This window comes from Gorilla gorilla, chromosome 5 (genome assembly GCF_029281585.2).
Source record: "Gorilla gorilla gorilla isolate KB3781 chromosome 5, NHGRI_mGorGor1-v2.1_pri, whole genome shotgun sequence".
NCBI lineage: Eukaryota > Metazoa > Chordata > Mammalia > Primates > Hominidae > Gorilla > Gorilla gorilla.
In genome coordinates this window covers 145,753,254-145,772,286 of record NC_073229.2, presented here as the reverse complement: position 1 = coordinate 145,772,286, position 19,033 = coordinate 145,753,254, and the positions used below count along the sequence as shown (strand labels likewise).

Sequence of the window (19,033 nt, the reverse complement as noted above, 5' to 3'; positions counted from 1 at the left end):
CATTTGTGAAGTAAGGACTTATTAAAAAACAAAACCCTCAAAATTCAGGTCTCCATCTGTTTCTTTTGGTAAAAATTATGGAACACATGCAATCTCTGTTGTGGTTACCCGTGACAGAAAAACATAGAAGCATGCCTTATGATTTCTCTAAAGGGATTTTTAAATCCTCAGGGACATTCCTTAAACAAGATTACTAATGCTAATTTTGTGATGCTGTGTTGGTTTTACTTATATATTAATACGATAATATTCAAATCCTATTGTCTTAAATCTAGACATACCAAGAGAGATTTCTAGCTTCATGCGGGACAGATTACTCCCGTATTCCCATCACAAGCAACTAATAAGTAGGGCAGTGAGGCATTTGGCTTCATAATGGCTGCTGGGAAGGATGATTTAAGATATTTCATCTTCCTTTATTAAAACGGTTATATCTTGATACTAGAAAGCCATTTAGTGCTATCCCTGGTGTGCTAAACTCTGAAGAGGTTTTATGATTTCCTTAATGTTACTTTTTTAGGCCAAAACTCAAAAATCCTTTCTGTAGAATCTTCATGGAAAACCTTCCTTCTACATACACACACATACACACACACACACACACACACACATACACACACACACACCACCTACCTACAGTGCTTTCAGACTTAACATCTGAAGTTCACTATCCCAAAACAGAATAGGGAATGGTATATCCTCAGGGATATGAGGATTTAGCAGAGACTGTCCCGTCCCACCGTAAAATATTTTTGAAGTTTCATGCATTGAAATCTTATACTTTGCTTTTAAAATTACCCCAAATTTTGCTTTAGCTGCATATTTTCCTGTTTTAATATAAATATTTTGTCTCAAAGAACTAAAAAGTGGCCCAAACCGACATAACACACGACATTTATGTTCTTGTAATCACACACATAGTTCCACAGGTCATGGGCACTCAGTTTGAGAGTCTGGAAGTCCAAAATGTACATGTTAGCAAAACTGAGCTGAGAGATAGTAGAATCTGTGTAATAGGCAATCCTACTTTTAGCAAGCATCCAGATAATTTAGACTAAATATACTTGGGACCTAGAGATGAGATACACAGGCAGTCTTTCAAAAGGCAGGGAGGAGGTGGAGTTCAGGGTGGCTGAATATTAGGGGGGTCATTCAACTGTTCAGTTATTTACTCCCTTATGAGCTCCGGGCACTGAAACAAGTTACTAACTAGAAAGACAAAGATGGATAATTACAGCTCTAACCAAAGAAGATCACAAACTAGCCAAATTAGCAGAAGAAAACAGACACCTAAACTGGAGCTTACAAATTGAAATGAAAAGTAAAAAGGTAGAGAGACATCAAATGCATCTGGAATTGAGGAAGTGACAAGAACTAAGGCAGTGGCACTGCCTATTCCACAGGCTTAAGAAATTTAAGAATTGTTATAAATTTCTGCAGCAGTGTTCAGAGGCTTAGGAAGAAATGTGAAGCATGCATGTCTATTACTTTCTCTGACTTAGATGCGAAGAGGAAATATTTGGCTTATTTCAACAAGATCAATTCTAAACTCATTCTCTTGAATAACTGAGTTGTTCTAAAAGGGTAAGAAAAGTTTTGTTGTTTTTAAAGACTCATCTAAATCTAATCAAGTTGCTCCTCCCTGAAGGCAGTATCAGGTCACAGAGAACTTGTTTGAAGACATTTGGTTTCAGCTACCAAATTGAGTGAAGGGACACGACCTGAGTGATCAGGTTAGATACCCACCTCGACAAACACGTGAACACACACACACACCCTCAAGTTAACATGATGGAGGCTGGATATAAGTAGAAGTAGTAAAGAAAGATATTCCATTTTGCTGACTTAAGCAAGTCAGATACTAAACAGAAAAAAACATAGGGTAAGGACCAGGTAATTTAGTGGGGATTGGGAAGAGAACTTAATAAATGCAGGTTTGGATAAGTTGAAGTTGAGATTCCTTGTGAGCCAGCAAACTGGATATATAAATCATTCTCTTAGGTTTATATGACTGGAAATCACGAGAAAGATTTGAATTAGAAATTTTTAATTGAGAGGTTTCACAATATAAATAATTTCTTCTTGGCCTTTTAGCTAAGATCAAATGTGGTATCTGTTCTTAACAGCTTAAAATCTGATATGTCCTCTATTCAAGGACAATATATTAAATGTATTTTTGAGCAGGGAGATGGAATAGAAGCTTGCTCCATCCATTCCATACATCTACCTAGTATTGCAGTACCTCCAGGAATGGTACACCACACACACACACACACACACACACACAGATAGATAATACAGAAGCTGTGAGAGGAGATAAAGATTACTTAGTTTACATAGTTTCTTATAAAAAGTTTTACATGTTATCCAAGTAATTAATACTTTTTTTTTTTGGAGATAGGGTCTTGCTGTGTTGCCCAGGCTGGAGTGCAGTGGCATGATCACAGCTCACTGCAACCTTGAACTCCCAGGCTCAAGCAATTCTTCCACTTCAGGCCCCCAAGTAGCTGGGACCACAGGTACACACCAGTATGCCTGGCTAATTTTTGTATTTTTTTGTAGAGACAGGGTTTTACTATGTTGCCCAGACTGGTCTCTAACTCCTGGGCTCAGCAATCTACCTGCCTCAGCCCCCCAAAGTGCTATGGTTACAGGTGTGAACCACCTAGCCCATCCAGCTTCACTCTTATTATTGTATGCAATTTTTACTATCATGCAAATAAGCTCAGGTAAATAAAACTAATAGATCGCCTTAGAAAATTACACAATTAGTGTGAAAAAAAAAAAGATTACCTGGGGACGACGGGGTAGAATATGGAGCCCTAATGGAAAATAGCATTTCTGTGAATGGATAGAAAAGCAGAAGTCAACAAAAAATACTGAAGTAGCCTGAGAATTAAGAGGAAGATCACAAGAGTGCATTTGCTTAGAAATCAATGACACTGGAAAAAAGGGAGGATAGTTCTCAAACCCAGTGCAGAGATAGGGGGAGTAGCCTGAGAGAGGAGGAGGCAAACCTTTTCCATTAAAATGGGAGGAAAGGCAGAAAGGTAATATTGCATAGCAGTGTGCAAATTTGGTGCTGGAATACTGAAGAAGTTTCTATCTGAGGGTTTCTCTTTTCTCTATGAGGATCCACTGAAGAAAAGGATATGAGAGGTAGAGGAAATATAGCTGAAGTCAGATATTTGAGGTAAATTCACTAGTCTTGAAATCACCACAATGAAGAGCAGAAGGATAAACTCGCTTGGGAAAAAGAAAACATTGTCCAGCAGTGTTCATGGTCCAAGTGAAGTGGTTAACTATAAATTTAACAAGTAGTAGTTATCCTGGACTTTTCTTGTTTTGTTTTGTTTTCATTTTCTATAGCAGTACTCAAAGGTCACAAAGAAATGTGAAGAATAGAGGTTCATTATTTTCTCCAACCTAAGACCTAGATGTGAACAGTTAATGTCTGGTTTACTTCCAATAGACCAATTCTAGAACCATCCTCATGAGTAATTGATTATTCCAACAGGGCAATTTTTTTTTTGTTTGCTTTTAATGATTTATCTCAATTTAATCAAGTTGCTTCTCCTGAGGCAGGGTCAGGTCACGGAGGTCTTACCAGAAGATGTGTGGTCTCAGGTACCAAATGGGTTGAAGGGGCAAGACATGAATAACCAAGCTAAACTCCTCGCTCCCAATTTTAGGGGAACTGAGACACAACAGTATACATACAGAGTTCATCATCAGTTATTGGAGAATAAAAGGAACCAGTTCTTCAAAGTAATGCAGTAACAAGAATAATTATATATTTTATCTGTAAAACAAAGACTGAGAACAAGGATCTAAGCTCACTTGATATGACATTATTGCCAAGTTTTTTTTTTTAATTCAAACTACCTAAGGGTGATTGGTCTGAGAGGTTGAGTTGAATTTACAGATAGGAATTAAATGGACTCAACTGTGTGAATTGAAGGGTTGCAGAGTCAGGCAGATTACAAAATGAGGCTTTGAAATCTTAGAAGAGCTCCCTCCACCCTCTATTCCCTAATCACATACTCAGAGCATTTGTGTGGTATCACCAAAATGATGGGTGCTGTAAATACTATATGGGAATTAAAAGGAAATACTATGATCATGAGTGGGTAAATTATGATGAAATGAAGAAAGAGGAACACAGAAGAATGAAAACAGAACCAGAGTGACAGAAAGGTCAAAAGTTTAATAAATTTTCAAAAGAAAATTTCATATGTGAATAAAAACAGACTAAAAGGACAGAAAAATGTAGAAATGCCAGTGGCCCTTCTTCCCTTTTCTTAAATATTAATATACTATTGATATTGTCAAAGACTCTCTCCTTTGACCAAAACTTTAGAGAGGCTCTCCAGTCCTTTCTGACTAGGACCAACCTTCAGGGTCCCTCTCCATCCTTGTAGAACTGTGAGATCAAAAATCCTGCTAGCCAGTTTACCAAAAATTCCCCACCCCTGATATTGGGGTCTCTAACTACCCTTGATATCTGATCTCACCATCTTCCCTTCAGCAATAAAACTACTAAGTAGAGCCAGAGATCCCCTAATCCTTGATGTCTCCTCCTAGTAATTTCCCATCCACTGACCTCCAGCCTGCTCCTTGGTTATAAATCTCCACTTGTATACTTTTCTTGGGGAGCAAAAAGAAAAAAAAATTCTAACTTTCCCTTGTTGGAAACAAACTGGAGTCCACTCTCTGTCCCCCACTGTAAGACCCAATTGCAGTCCCTATACCTATCATCATGGCCTACCTTGAGTAAAGTCTGCCTTACCATCTTTAACAAGTAAAATGACAATTTTTTTCTGAAGCAGTATGTATAATATAATGTGGAAATGTAGGGGAAAGGAACATGTCTGGAATAGATGATGAAAAGAAAATAAGTGTAAATGATAGGAATCAAGCATACCATTCAACTGAAAGCAATCACAGAACCTAGGGGGAATGCACTGAAGTAGAGCAACATTAGCCTCTGGGAAACCAGTGGGAGTCTACTAGAGGTGTAGGTGAACAATGATAACAAGCTGGAATCTAGAACTTTGGTTCTTAAATACTGTATGCTCTTCTATCTCTTCTGTTGCTCTCATAACATGTTTTCTGGCTGGGTGCAGTGGCTCACACCTGTAATCCTAGTACTTTGGGGGGCCAAGTCAGGCAGATCACCTGAGGTCGAGAGTTTGAGACCAATCTGGCCAACATAGTGAAACCCCGTCTCTACCAAAAATTAGCCAGGCGTGTGGTGGGCACCTGTAGTCCCAGCTACTCAGGAGTCTGAGGCAGGGAGAATTGCTTGAACCCAGGAGGCGGAGGTTGCAGTGAGCTGAGATCATGCCTCTGCACTCCAGCCTGGGCAACAGAGCAAGACTCCATCTTGGAAAAAACAAACAAAAAAAATGTGTTCTTAAACCTTATCAAAAATTGCTTAAACTAAGATTTATCGTAACTATCCAGTAAAAGAAAAAAAATCATATGTAACTTAAGAACAAAAAAATTATGTACTTTTTAATAAGTGACTCCTGCTCATTGCAGAAACAAAATCAATCCACTGAGACCACAGCATTGCAGTAGGAAAAGAGTTTAATTGGCACAAAGTTGGTCCATGAAAGAGAATCGGAGTTATCACACAAATCAGTGTCTGCACAGGCTCAGAGACTAGGTGTTCTTATGGACAATTTGGTGGGCAGGAGGCTGGGGAATGGGTGCTGCTGATTGGTTACGGATGAAATCATAGGGTGATGGAAAGTTGTCCTCCATCCTCGTGCACTGAGTCGGCCTCTGGATGGAAGCACAGGACCAGTTGAGCCATAAGTCACCAGTCCAGATGAGGTCAGTCTGAAAATCTTAGGTTCTACAGTAGTGATGTTGCTGATAAGAGTAATTGGGAAAGTCACAAATCTTGTGATCTCTGGTCATATGACTCCTTAACACTAAGGGATTATAGAAACTATGCCTACATTTTATCAGAGTTTACACTCCTCCCATAAACCTATTCTTGTGGCCTTTCGTTAGCTTTACAAAGGTGGCTTTCAGTCCCTGAGCAAAGAGAGGGTTAGTTTTGGTTCTTTTATTGTTGTTTGTTTGTTTGGGTTTTTGTTGTTGTTGTTTTGAGATGGGGTCTCACTCTGTCACCCAGGTTGGAGTGAAGTGGTGCCATCTCAGCTCAGTGCAACCTCCGCCTCCCTGGGCTCAAGCATCCTCACACCTCAGCCTTCTGAGTAGTTGGGACCACAGGGGCATACCACTACACCCAGCTAATTTTTTGTATTTTTGGTAGAGACAGGGTTTTACCACATTGCCCAAGCTAGTCTCAAATTCCTGAGTTCAAGCCATCCACCCGCCTCGACCTCCCAAAGTGCTGGTGTGAGCCACCACACCCAGCTGAGGGAGTTAGTTTTAAGGAGGGACTATTATCATCTTTCCTTTCAAGTTAAACTATAAACTAATTCCTCCCAAAGTTAGCTTGACCTATGCCCAGTAATGACCAAGGACAGCTTGCAGATTGGAAGCAAGGTGAAGTCAACTATGTCAGATTTCTCTTACTCTCAAAATTTTGCAATGGCAATTTCATTACTGGCACAATAACTATTCTACCGTATTTCTTATTTAATAATATTTAGGAAACTCAAAGCTTTGAATGCACATGTCATCGTATGTACATATATGACTTTTGAGCTTTTGATAAAAACACCATCTGACACAAAAATAGGACTTCATCTCCTACACTATCTTAAACAGTTTTGCTCGTGCGATTTTAAAAAATTTTCAAACTTCATTATCTCAAATTATATTTGAATTAATCCAGGGGTCAGCAAACATGTTTTGAAAAGTTTCAGATAGTAAATATCTGGCTTTGTGGGCCAGAGGTATCTATTGCAACTTTTCAACTCCACTGTTGTAGGTCAAAAACAGCTACAGACAGATGTAATAAATAGGTATGTGTCTGTGTTCCAATAAAACTTTAAAAAACAGGTGGCAGTTCAGATTTGACCCATTGGCTGAACCATGGGCTACTATTTGCAGATCCCTAAATTGATGTGTGAATTCATAAATTAATTAGATCATTTTAATCTAAATACTATAATTTATACAATCCAGGTTAATCAATTTTTTAAAACTTGGTTCAATCTGTAAGTATTTTATTTAGCCATTTATTTACTAATTTATTGAAACATAAAATTTTGAGGACAAAAACTTTGCTTTGTTCACCATTGTACCTCTAGCACCTGGAAAGGTCCCTGGCATATTATAGTACTATATATATATTTTATATATACATATATTATATATAATATATATAATATATTATATATTATATATTATATATATTATATATAATATATATAATATATAATATATAATATATTATATATTATATATAATATATATAATATATATTATATATTATATATGTTATATATATAATAGATATTATATATAATAAATGAATTTACTTTACAATTAAACTGTTCCTTCACAAAATGAAAGTTAATGAAACTGCTTTTCCAGGAGTATGCATCTAAAATATATTTTTCTTTATAAAGTCTCTCAAAGTTGCTATGTTTGTTCTATCTACATATCTAAATAAATATCCTGTCCAAATACATCTGCTATGCATCCTAGGCAAAAGATAAGTTATCTATATTTCATATCACTAATTAAAGTACTAATTTTCTTGCCCAACAAAAGTAACATTTATTTATGTATTATTTTTATTTATTTTATTATTCTTTTAAAACTTCTTCTTTATTAGTTGTCTGGAGCATCACCCTCCCCCACCCCCCACAAGAATACTGCCTCCTTCTCTTTGCATTCCTAATGTAAAAATACTAATTCTTTTTGAGGCGACGGGAATGATTCTGCCTACCAGAGAACAGGTCAAAACGAAAAGGAAAATGTTAATATTTTCATATCCATAAGCATTTTAAAAATAAATACTTGGCCACCAGTAAGCCGACTCTACCTAATGGTATAACCAGGCTGTTTGCTCTACTGTCCTGCCTCTTCTGGGCGTGAAGCCAGGACTCTTTCTCTCCAAAGATTCAGTGCCCCAACTTGACCCCATCTCTTTGTTTGCAGGATTATGACAAGAGTCCAGGCTGTGAACAGGAGCTATTTTATAGGTCCTTGTAGGGATCCGTGCATGGTGGTGGTGCAGAGAGTACAGCAAAGTCTCAGGGCACATATGAATGTCCTTCTGATGGATAATCCCCCAGGAAGCAGGCAGAGTAGATGTAGGGTCCATCCCCAAAAATTCCACAGACACTGGCTTGCATATGTTCCCTGTCAATGTCTACCAAAGGTATTCAGCCTTGCTGCCTCTACTGCAGACTTCCACTTCTCCATCAGCACATGCCCCCTCTACACTTCCACCTCGACTTCCCCTCCACACAAAACTTCAGTCACACCCAACCACCCCCTCTTCCTTCCTAAATCCTTCAGCCCCTCCTGAGATGGGGCAGTGGTCTTCAGTCTCTACCTCTATTTTCTTTCTAGAGCTGTTAATAGCACAAACAGTGTTTTACTCCCCTCAGAATCTTTCCTTTTGATACTCATGAGCCTGCTTGAAAGTGAAAGAAACAAAATCAAGCCTAATATTAACTTTCTTTCTTTGAGCATTCCCATTTTATTACTAGCTCAGAACATCCTCCTTCTTCTTCCCCTCCCTACCAAAAAAGTACAATTTTCTTCTCCTTTCTCATTCCTACTGTAACAGTACAAATTCTTGTTGAGGCTACATGAATGATTTTGCTATCTGAGTAAAGGTCAAAAAGAAAAGGAAAAATAAAATGTGCATAATAAAACCCAAGTCCTTGCCATGACCTGAAGGCCCCTCCATGATCTGGCTTTTCTTATCTCTCTGACCTCATATCCTATGACTCTGCCCTTCTGCTCACCATGCTAGTCACACTGCCTTCTTCCTTTATCTCCAACTTGCCAAACACATTCTCATCTCAGGGTTTTTGTACTTGCTGTGACCCCTATTTAGGATTCTTTTTCCACAGACACATGCTAGCTCTTTCACTCTTTTACATACTTACTCTAAAGTCATTTCCTCAACAAAAGTTTTTCTTGCCACTTTGTGAAAATACAAATTCTCCTAACATTACATATCCTTCCTCCCCTATTTTTTTTTCTAGCTTTCTAACATTGGTCCATTCTCACATTGCTATAAAGAAATACCTGAGGCTGGGTAATTTATGAAGAGAAGAAGTTTAATTGCTTATGGTTCTGCAGGCTGTACAGGAAGTATGATGCTGACACCTGCTCAGCTGCTGGGGAGACCTCAGGAAACTTTCAATCATGGCAGAAGGCAAAAGGGGAGTGAGATGTCTCACATGGCCAAAGCAGGAAAAAGAGTGAGATGTGGGAGGTGCTACGTACTTTTAAACAACCAGATCACTTGAGAACTCACTCAATTATGAGAACAGCACCAATAGGAAAATCTGCCCCCATGATCCAATCACCTCCCACCAGACTCTACCTCCAACATTGGGGATTACAATTTGACATGAGATTTAGACAGGGAAACAGATCCAAACCATATCATTCTGCACCTGACCCCTCCCAAATCTCATTTCCTTCTTACACTGCAAAATATAATCATGTTTTCCGAATAGTCCCCCGAAGTCTTAACTCATTCCAGCCTTAGTTCAAAAGTCCAAAGTCTCATCTGAGATAAGGCTAGTCCCTTCTGCCTATCAGCCTGCAAAATCAAAAACAAGTTTGTTACCCCCAGGATACAATGGGCGTACAAGCATTGGGTCAATATTCCTGTTCCAAAAGGGAGATATCAGCCAAAAGAAAGGGATTACAAACCCATGCAAGTCTGAAACCAAACAGGGCACTCATTACATCTTAAAATTCCAAAATAATCTCTTTTGACTCCATGTCCCACGTCGAGGGGACACTGGTGCAAGGGGTTGGCTCCCAAGGCCTTGGGCAGTTCTGCACCTGTGGCTCTGCTGGGTACAGCCCCCATGGCTGCTTTCACGGGCTGGCAGTGAGTGCCTGTGGCTTTTCCAGGGGCATGGTGCAAGCTGGTCATGGATCTACCATTCTGGGGTCTGGGGGATGGTGGCTCTCTTCTCAGAGCTGCACTAGTCAGTGCCCAGTGGGGACTCTGGGGCCTCCAACCATGCACTCCTCCTCTGCACTGCTGTAGCAGAGGTTCTCTACGTAGGCCCACCCCGGCAGCAGGCTTCTGCCTGGACATCTGGGCTTTTTCATACATCTTCTGAAGTCTAGGTGGAGGCTCCTAAGCCTCAACTCTTGCACTCTGTGCACAGGCAGGCTTAACACCATATGGAAGTCACCAAGGCTTATGGCTTGCAACCACTGAAGCAGCAATCTGAGCAGTATCTGGGCCCCTTTGAGCCACAGCTGGAGCTGGAGTGGCCAGTATGCAGGGAGCCATGTCCTGAGGCTGTGCAGGGTAGCAGAGTCCTGGTCCTGGCCCACAAAATTATTCATCCCTGCTAGGCCTCTAAGCCTGTGATGGGAGGGGCTGCCACAAAGGTGTCTGAAATGTTTCTCCATTGTCTTGGCTATTAATACTCTGCTCCTCTTTACTTATGCAAAGTTCTGCAGCCAGCTTGAGTTCATCCCCAGAAAATGGGTTTTTCTTTTCTACCACAAGGCTGGACTCACAAATTTTTCAAACTTTTATGTTTTGCTTCCCTTTTAATTGTAAGTTCCAGTTTTGGGTTATTTCTTTGCTCAAGCATATGAGAAAAGGTTGGTAGAATCACCCAGGCCATATTTTGAACACTTTCCTACTTAGAATTTCTTCTGCTGGATACCCTAAATCATCACTCTCAAGTTCAAAGTTCCAGAGATTTCTCAAGCAGGAGCACAAAGCTGCCAACCTCTTTGGTAATGCATAACAAAAGTGATCTTTGCTCCAATTCCCAATAAGTTACTCATTTCTATCTGAGATCTCTGCAGGTTGGTCTTCACCGTCCATATCACTTTCTGCATTTTGGTCACAACAATTCAACAGGTCTTTAGGAAGTTTCCATTTTTTCCTCATCTTTCTGTCTTCTTCTGAGCCCTCCAAACTGTTCCAACCTCTGCCTGTTACCCGGTTCCAAAGCTGCTTTCACATTTTCAGGTATCCTTATAGGAATGCCCCACTCCCAGTACCAGTTTTCTGTATTAGTCCTTCACATTGCTATAAAGAAATACCTGAGCCACCGCTGCTGTTACCCAGGCAAACAGGGTCTGGAGTGGACCTCTAGCAAACTCCAACAGACCTGCAGCTGAGGGTCCTGTCTGTTAGAAGGAAAACTAACAAACACAAAGGACATACACACCAAAAACTATCTGTACATCGCCATCATCAAAGACCAAAAGTAGATAAAACCACAAAGATGGGGAAAAAACAGAGCAGAAAAACTGGAAACTCTAAAAAGCAGAGCGCCTCTCCTCCCCAAAAGGAACGCAGTTCCTCACCAGCAACAGAACAAAGCTGTACGGAGAATGACTTTGACGAGTTGAGAGAAGAAGGCATCAGATGATCAAACTACTCCGAGCTACAGGAGAAAATTCAAACCAAAGGCAAAGAAGTTAAAAACTTTGAAAAAAATTTAGACAAATGTATAACTAGAATAACCAATACAGAGAAGTGCTTAAAGGAGCTGATGGAGCTGAAAGCCAAGGCTCGAGAACTATGTGAAGAATGCAGAAGCCTCAGGAGACGATGCGATCAACTGGAAGAAAGGGTATCAGTGATGGAAGATGAAATGAATGAAATGAAGTGAGAAGGGAAGTTTAGAGAAAAAAAAATAAAAAGAAATGAACAAAGCCTCCAAGAAATATGGGACTATGTGAAAAGACCAAATCTATGTCTGATTGGTGTACCTGAAAGTGACGGGGAGAATGGAACCAAGTTGGAAAACACTCTGCAGGATATTATCCAGGAGAACTTCCCCAGTCTAGAAAGGCAGGCCAACATTCAGATTCAGGAAATACAGAGAATGCCACAAAGATACTCCTCAAGAAGAGCAACTCCAAGACACGTAATTGTCAGATTCACCAAAGTTGAAATGAAGGAAAAAATGTTAAGGGCAGCCAGGGAGAAAGGTCAGGTTACCCACAAAGGGAAGCCCATCAGACTAACAGCAGATCTCTCGGCAGAAACTCTACAAGACAGAAGAGAGTGGGGGCCGATATTCAACATTCTTAAAGAAAAGAATTTTCAACCCAGAATTTCATATCTAGCCAAACTAAGCTTCATAAGTGAAGGAGAAATAAAATCCTTTACAGACAAGCAAATGCTAGGAGATTTTGTCACCACCAGGCCTGCCCTAAAAGGGCTCCTGAAGGAAGCACTAAACATGGAAAGGAACAACCAGTACCGGCTACTGCAAAAACATGCCAAATTGTAAAGACCATCGAGGCTAGGAAGAAACTGCATCAACTAAAGAGCAAAATAACCAGCTAACATCATAATGACAGGATCAAATTCACACATAACAATATTAACTTCAAATGTAAATGGACTAAATTCTCCAATTAAAAGACACAGACTAGCAAATTAGATAAAAAGTCAAGACCCATCAGTGTGCTGTATTCAGGAAACCCATCTCACGTGCAGAGACATACATAGGCTCAAAATAAAAGGATTGAGGAATATCTACCAAGCAAATGGAAAACAAAAAAAGGCAGGGGTTGCAATCCTAGTCTCTGGTAAAACAGACTTTAAACCAACAAAGATCAAAAGAGACAAAGAAGGCCATTACATAATGGTAAAGGGATCAATCCAACAGAAGAGCTAACTATCCTAAATATATATGCACCCAATACAGGAGCACCCAGATTCATAAAGCAAGTCCTGAGTGACCTACAAAGAGACTTAGACTCCCACACAATAATAATGAGGGACTTTAACACCCCACTGTCAACATTAGACAGATCAACGAGACAGAAAGTTAACAAGGATACCCAGGAATTGAACTCAGCTCTGCACCAAGTGGACCTAATTGACATCTACAGAACTCTCCACCCCAAAGCAACAGAATATACATTTTTTTCAGCACCACACCACACCTATTCCAAAATTGACCACATAGTTGGGAGTAAAGCTCTCCTCAGCAAATGTAAAATAACAGAAATTATAACAAACTGTCTCTCAGACCACAGTGTAATCAAACTAGAACTCAGGATTAAGAAACTCACTCAAAACCACTCAACTACATGGAAACTGAACAACCTGCTCCTGAATGACTACTGGGTACCTAATGAAATGAAGGCAGAAATAAAGATCTTCTTTGAAACCAACAGGAACAAAGACACAACATACCAGAATCTCTGGGACACATTCAAAGCAGTATGTAGAGGGAAATTTATAGCACTAAATGCCCACAAGAGAAAGCAGGAAAGATCCAAAATTGACACCCTAACATCACAATTAAAAGAACTAGAGAAGCAAGAGCAAACACATTCAAAAGCTAGCAGAAGGCAAGAAATAACTAAAATCAGAGCAGAACTGAAGGAAATAGAGACACAAAAAACCCTTCAAAAAATTAACAAATCCAGCAGCTGGTTTTCTGAAAAGATCAACAAAATTGATAGACCGCTAGCAAGACTAATAAAGAAGAAAAGAGAGAAGAATCAAATAGACGCAACAAAAAATGATAAAGGGGATATCACCACTGATCCCACAGAAATACAAACTACAATCAGAGAATACTACAAACACCTCTAAGCAGATAAACTAGAAAATCTAGAAGAAATGGATAAATTCCTCGACACATACACCCTCCCAAGACTAAACCAGGAAGAATTTGAATCTCTGAATAGACCAATAACAGGATCTGAAATTGTGGCAATAATCAACAGCTTACCAACCAAAAAGAGTCCAGGACCAGATGGATTCACAGCCGAATTCTACCAGAGGTACAAGGAGGAACTGTTACCATTCCTTCTGAAACTATGCCAATAAATAGAAAAAGAGGGAATCCTCCCTAACTCATTTTATGAGGCCAGCATCATCCTGATACCAAAGCTGGGCAGAGACACAACCAAAAAAGAGAATTTTAGACCAATATCCTTGATGAACATTGATGCAAAAATCCTCAATAAAATACTGGCAAACTGAATCCAGCAGCACATCAAAAAGCTTATCCACCATGATCAAGTGGAGTTCATCCCTGGGATGCAAGGCTGGTTCAATATACGCAAATCAATAAATGTAATCCAGCATATAAACAGAAGCAAACACAAAAACCACATGATTATCTCAATAGATGCAGAAAAGGCCTTTGACAAAATGCAACAACCCTTCATGCTAAAAACTCTCAATAAATTAGGTATTGATGGGATGTATCTCAAAATAATAAGAGCTATCTATGACAAACCCACAGCAAATATCACACTGAATGGGCAAAAACTGGAAGCATTCCCTTTGAAAACTGGCACAAGACAGGGATGCCCTCTCTCACCACTCCTATTCAACATAGTGTTGGAAGTTCTGGCCAGGGCAATCAGGCAGGAGAAGGAAATAAAGGGTATTCAATTAGGAAAAGAGGAAGTCAAATTGTCCCTGTTTGCAGATGACATCATTGTATATCTAGAAAACCCCATTGTCTCAGCCCAAAATCTCCTTAAGCTGATAAGCAACTTCAGCAAAGTCTCAGGATACAAAATCAATGTACAAAAATCACAAGCATTCTTATACACCAATAACAGACAAACAGAGAGCCAAATCATGAGTAAACTCCCATTCACAATTGCTTCAAAGAGAATAAAATACTCAGGAATCCAACTTACAAGGGACGTGAAGGACCTCTTCAAGGAGAACTACAAACCACTGCTCAATGAAACAAAAGAGGATATAAACAAATGGAAGAATATTCCATGCTCATGCGTAGGAAGAATCAGTATCGTGAAAATGGTCATACTGCCCAAGGTAATTTATAGATTCAATGCCATCCCCATCAAGCTACCAATGACTTTCTTCACAGAATTGGAAAAAACTACTTTAAAGTTCATATGGAACCAGAAAAGAGTCCTCATGGCCAAGTCAATCCTAAGCCAAAAGAACAAAGCTGGAGGCATCACGCTACCTGACTTCAAACTATACTAAAAGGCTACAGTAACCAAAACAGCATGGTACTGGTACCAAAACAGAGATATAGACCAATGGAACAGAACAGAGCCCTCAGAAAGAACGCCGCATATCTACAACTATCTGATCTTTGACAAACCTGACAAAAACAAGAAATTGGGAAAGGATTCCCTATTTAATAAATGGTGCTGGGAAAACTGGCTAGCCACATGTAGAAAGCTGAAACTGGATCCCTTCCTTACGCCTTATACAAAAATTAATTCAAGATGGATTAAAGACTTAAATGTTAGACCTAAAACCACAAAAACCCTCAAAGAAAACCTAGGCATTACCATTCAGGACATAGGCATGGGCAAGGACTTCCTGTCTAAAACACCAAAAGCAATGGCAACAAAAGCCAAAATTGACAAATGGGATCTAATTAAACTAAAGAGCTTCTGCACAGCAAAAGAAACTACAATCAGAGTGAATAGGCAACCTACAAAATGGGAGAAAATTTTTGCAACCTACTCATCTGACAAAGGGCTAATATCCAGAATCTACAATGAACTCAAACAAATTTACAAGAAAAAATCAAACAACCCCATCAAAAAGTGGGTGAAGGACATGAACAGACACTTCTCAAAAGAACACATTTATGCAGCCAAAAAACACATGAAAAAATGCTCATCATCACTGGCCATCAGAGAAATGCAAATCAAAACCACAATGAGATACCATCTCACACCAGTTAGAATGGTGATCATTAAAAAGTCAGGAAACAACAGGTGCTGGAGAGGATGTGGAGAAATAGGAACACTTTTACACTGTTGGTGGGACTGTAAACCAGTTCAAGCATTGTGGAAGTCAGTGTGGCGATTCCTCAGGGATCTAGAACTAGAAATACCATTTGACCCAGCCATCCCATTACTGGGTATATACCCAAAGGATTATAAATCATGCTGCTATAAAGACACATGCACACGTATGTTTATTGCCACACTATTCACAATAGCAAAGACTTGGAACCAACCCAAATGTCCAACAATGATAGACTGGATTAAGAAAATGTGGCACATATACACCATGGAATACTATGCAGCCATAAAAAATGATGAGTTCATGTCCTTTGTAGGGACATGGATGTAATTGGAAATCATCATTCTCAGTAAACTATCACAAGGACAAAAAACCAAACACCGCATGTTCTCACTCATAGGTGGGAATTGAACAATGAGAACACATGGACACAGGAAGGGGAATATCACACTCTGGGGACTGTTGTGGGGTGGGGGGAGGGGGGAGGGATAGCATTAGGAGATATACCTAATGCTAAATGAGGAGTTAATGGGTGCAGCACACCAGCATGGCACATGTATACATATGTAACTAACCTGCACATTGTGCACATGTACCCTAAAACTTAAAGTATAAAAAAATAAAATAAAATACTGTCATTCCAAATGGGAGTAATTGGCCAAAACAAAGGGGCCACAGTCTGCATCCATGTCAGAAACCCAGCAGGGAAGTCAAGTTTTAAAGCTCCAGAATGATCTCCCTGACTCCATGTCTCATATCCAGGTCACACTGATGCAAGTGGTGGGTTCCCATTGTGTTGGACAGCTCCACCCCTGTGGCTTTGCAGGGTACAGCCCCCCTCCCAGCTGCTTTCATGGGCTGGCATTGAGTGTCTGTAGCATTTCCAGGTCCACAATGCAAGCTGTTGGTGGATCTACCATTCTGGGGTCTGGAGGATGGTGGCTCTCTTCTCACAGCTCCACTAGGCAGTGCCCCAGTAGGGACTCTATGTGGAAGCTCCAACCCCACTTTTCCCTTCTTCACTGCCCTAGTAGAGGTTCTCCATGAGCACCCTGCCCCTGCAGCAAACTTCTGCCTGGGCATCCCTGTGTTTCCATACAACTTCTGAAATCCAGGCAGAGGTTCCCAAACCCCAATTCCTGACTTCTGTGCACTTGCAGGATCAACACCACATGGATGCTGTCAAGGGTTGGGGCTTGCTCCCTCTGAAGCCACAGCCCAAGCTCTATGTTGGCCCCTTTCAGCCACAGCTGGAGCAGCTGGAATGCAGGGCACCAAGTCCCTAGCCTGCACACACCACAGGGACTCTGGGCCCAGCCCATGAAACCATTTTCTCCTAAGCCTCCAAGCCTGTGATGACAGGGGCTGCTATGAGACCTCTGACATGCCCTGGAGACATGTCCCCCGTTGTCTTGGGGATTAACATTTGGCTCCTTGTTATTATGCAAATTTCTGCAGCCAGCTTGAATTTCTCTTCAGAAAGTGGGTTTTTCTTTTCTATCACATTGTCAGGCTTCAAATTTTCCAAACTTTTATGCTCTGCTTCTCTTATAAAACTGAATGCCTTTAAGAGCACCCAAGACACCTTTTGAATGTTTTGATGCTTAGAAATTTTTTCTGGCAGATAGCCTAAATCATCTCTCCCAAGTTCAAAGATCCACACATCTCTAGGGTGGGGGCAAAATGCCACCAGTCTTTTTGCTAAAATATAACAAGAGTCACATTTTCTCCAGTACCAACAAGTTTCTCATTTCCATCTGAGACCACCTCAGCCTGGACTTTATTGTACATATCGCTATCAGCATTTTGGACAAAGCCATCCAGCAAGTCTCTAGGAAGTTCCAAACTTTCCCACATTTTCCTGTCTTCTTCTGAGCCCTCCAAATTATTCCAACCTCTGTCTGTTACCCAGTTGCAAAGTTACTTCCACATTTTTGAGTATCTTTTCAGCAACACCCCACTTCTGGTACCAATTTACTGTATTAGTCTGTTTTCATGCTGCTGATAAAGACATACCCAAGACTGGGCAATTTACAAAAGAATGAGGTTTATTGAACTTACAGTTCCACGTGACTGGGGAGGCCTCACAATCCTGGCAGAAGGTGAAGGGCACATCTCACATGCCGGCAGCAAGAGACAGAAATGAGTGCCAAGCAAAATGGGTTTCCCCTTATTAAACCATCAGATCTCATGAGACTTAGTCACTATCACAAGAACAGTATAGGGGAAACCAGCCCCCATGATTCAATTACCTATCATGAAGACCCTCCCACAATGCATGGGAATTATGGGAGTTTAATTCAAGATGAGATCTGAATGGGGACACAGAGCAAAACCATATCATTCAACAAGTAGCTGGGACTACAGGCACACACTACTGCTGCCAGCCTTTTTTATTTATTTTGTATTGCCTATTGTTAGTCTCTTCTGCCAGAATGTAGTTTCCGTGAGGGCCAGGTTTTCTCTGTTTTATTATTGCATCCCTGGGGCGTAGAACAGTGCCTGGCATGTTGAAGGCACTTCACAAATATTTTAGTATTTGTTGAATGAATGCTTTATTATCTTCAAGGAAAAGGTAGACAATATGCTCAAAATTACTATTCTTTAAAAGCAAGAAAGAGGCAATGGTTTAAAATATGCTTTCAGATGACTTTTACTGTGTTCACTGCAATAGATTGAACATCCTTCTGTTTTATATAGACAGTTTCATAAAGGCAAGTGTATGATATTGAAACAACAGTGGTCAAAAACATAATTTTTTTTTGTGATACAGCCACAGAATCCTGATTATTTTCTAGCATAATGGGAGTCCCAGCAATACAAATAAGTTCATAACCACATATGGCAGGCATTATATTACACTCTGGGATGAAACTGATAAGATTATACAGATAGTGTGATGCCATGACTCACTTATCAATAATTCCTTCATGACTACTTTCTCCTTTACCTGTTCCACAAAAACTAAACTCTCACTTATAGTCATCATTGCTAAATGGTACATTATGCAGAATAGCCATTTTAAAAGATAAACATTTATATCTTCTATAATTTTTATAAGGATATCCTGACTCCTCTCATGACATCTAGAACAAGACAAATTATTTAACAGAGATCTGATAAAGCTTCTTTTGTGCATAGTTTTTGCCATTC

General features: G+C 40.0%; 1 non-coding gene across 1 annotated transcript; it reads left to right on the top strand.

Moving 5' to 3' along the window:
* The first annotated feature begins 2,074 nt into the window (after positions 1-2,074).
* Positions 2,075-2,264, top strand: LOC115935219 (U2 spliceosomal RNA). The gene has a single exon (XR_004070903.1). It is a non-coding gene; the product is annotated as a U2 spliceosomal RNA (small nuclear RNA).
* The last annotated feature ends 16,769 nt before the right edge of the window (positions 2,265-19,033 follow it).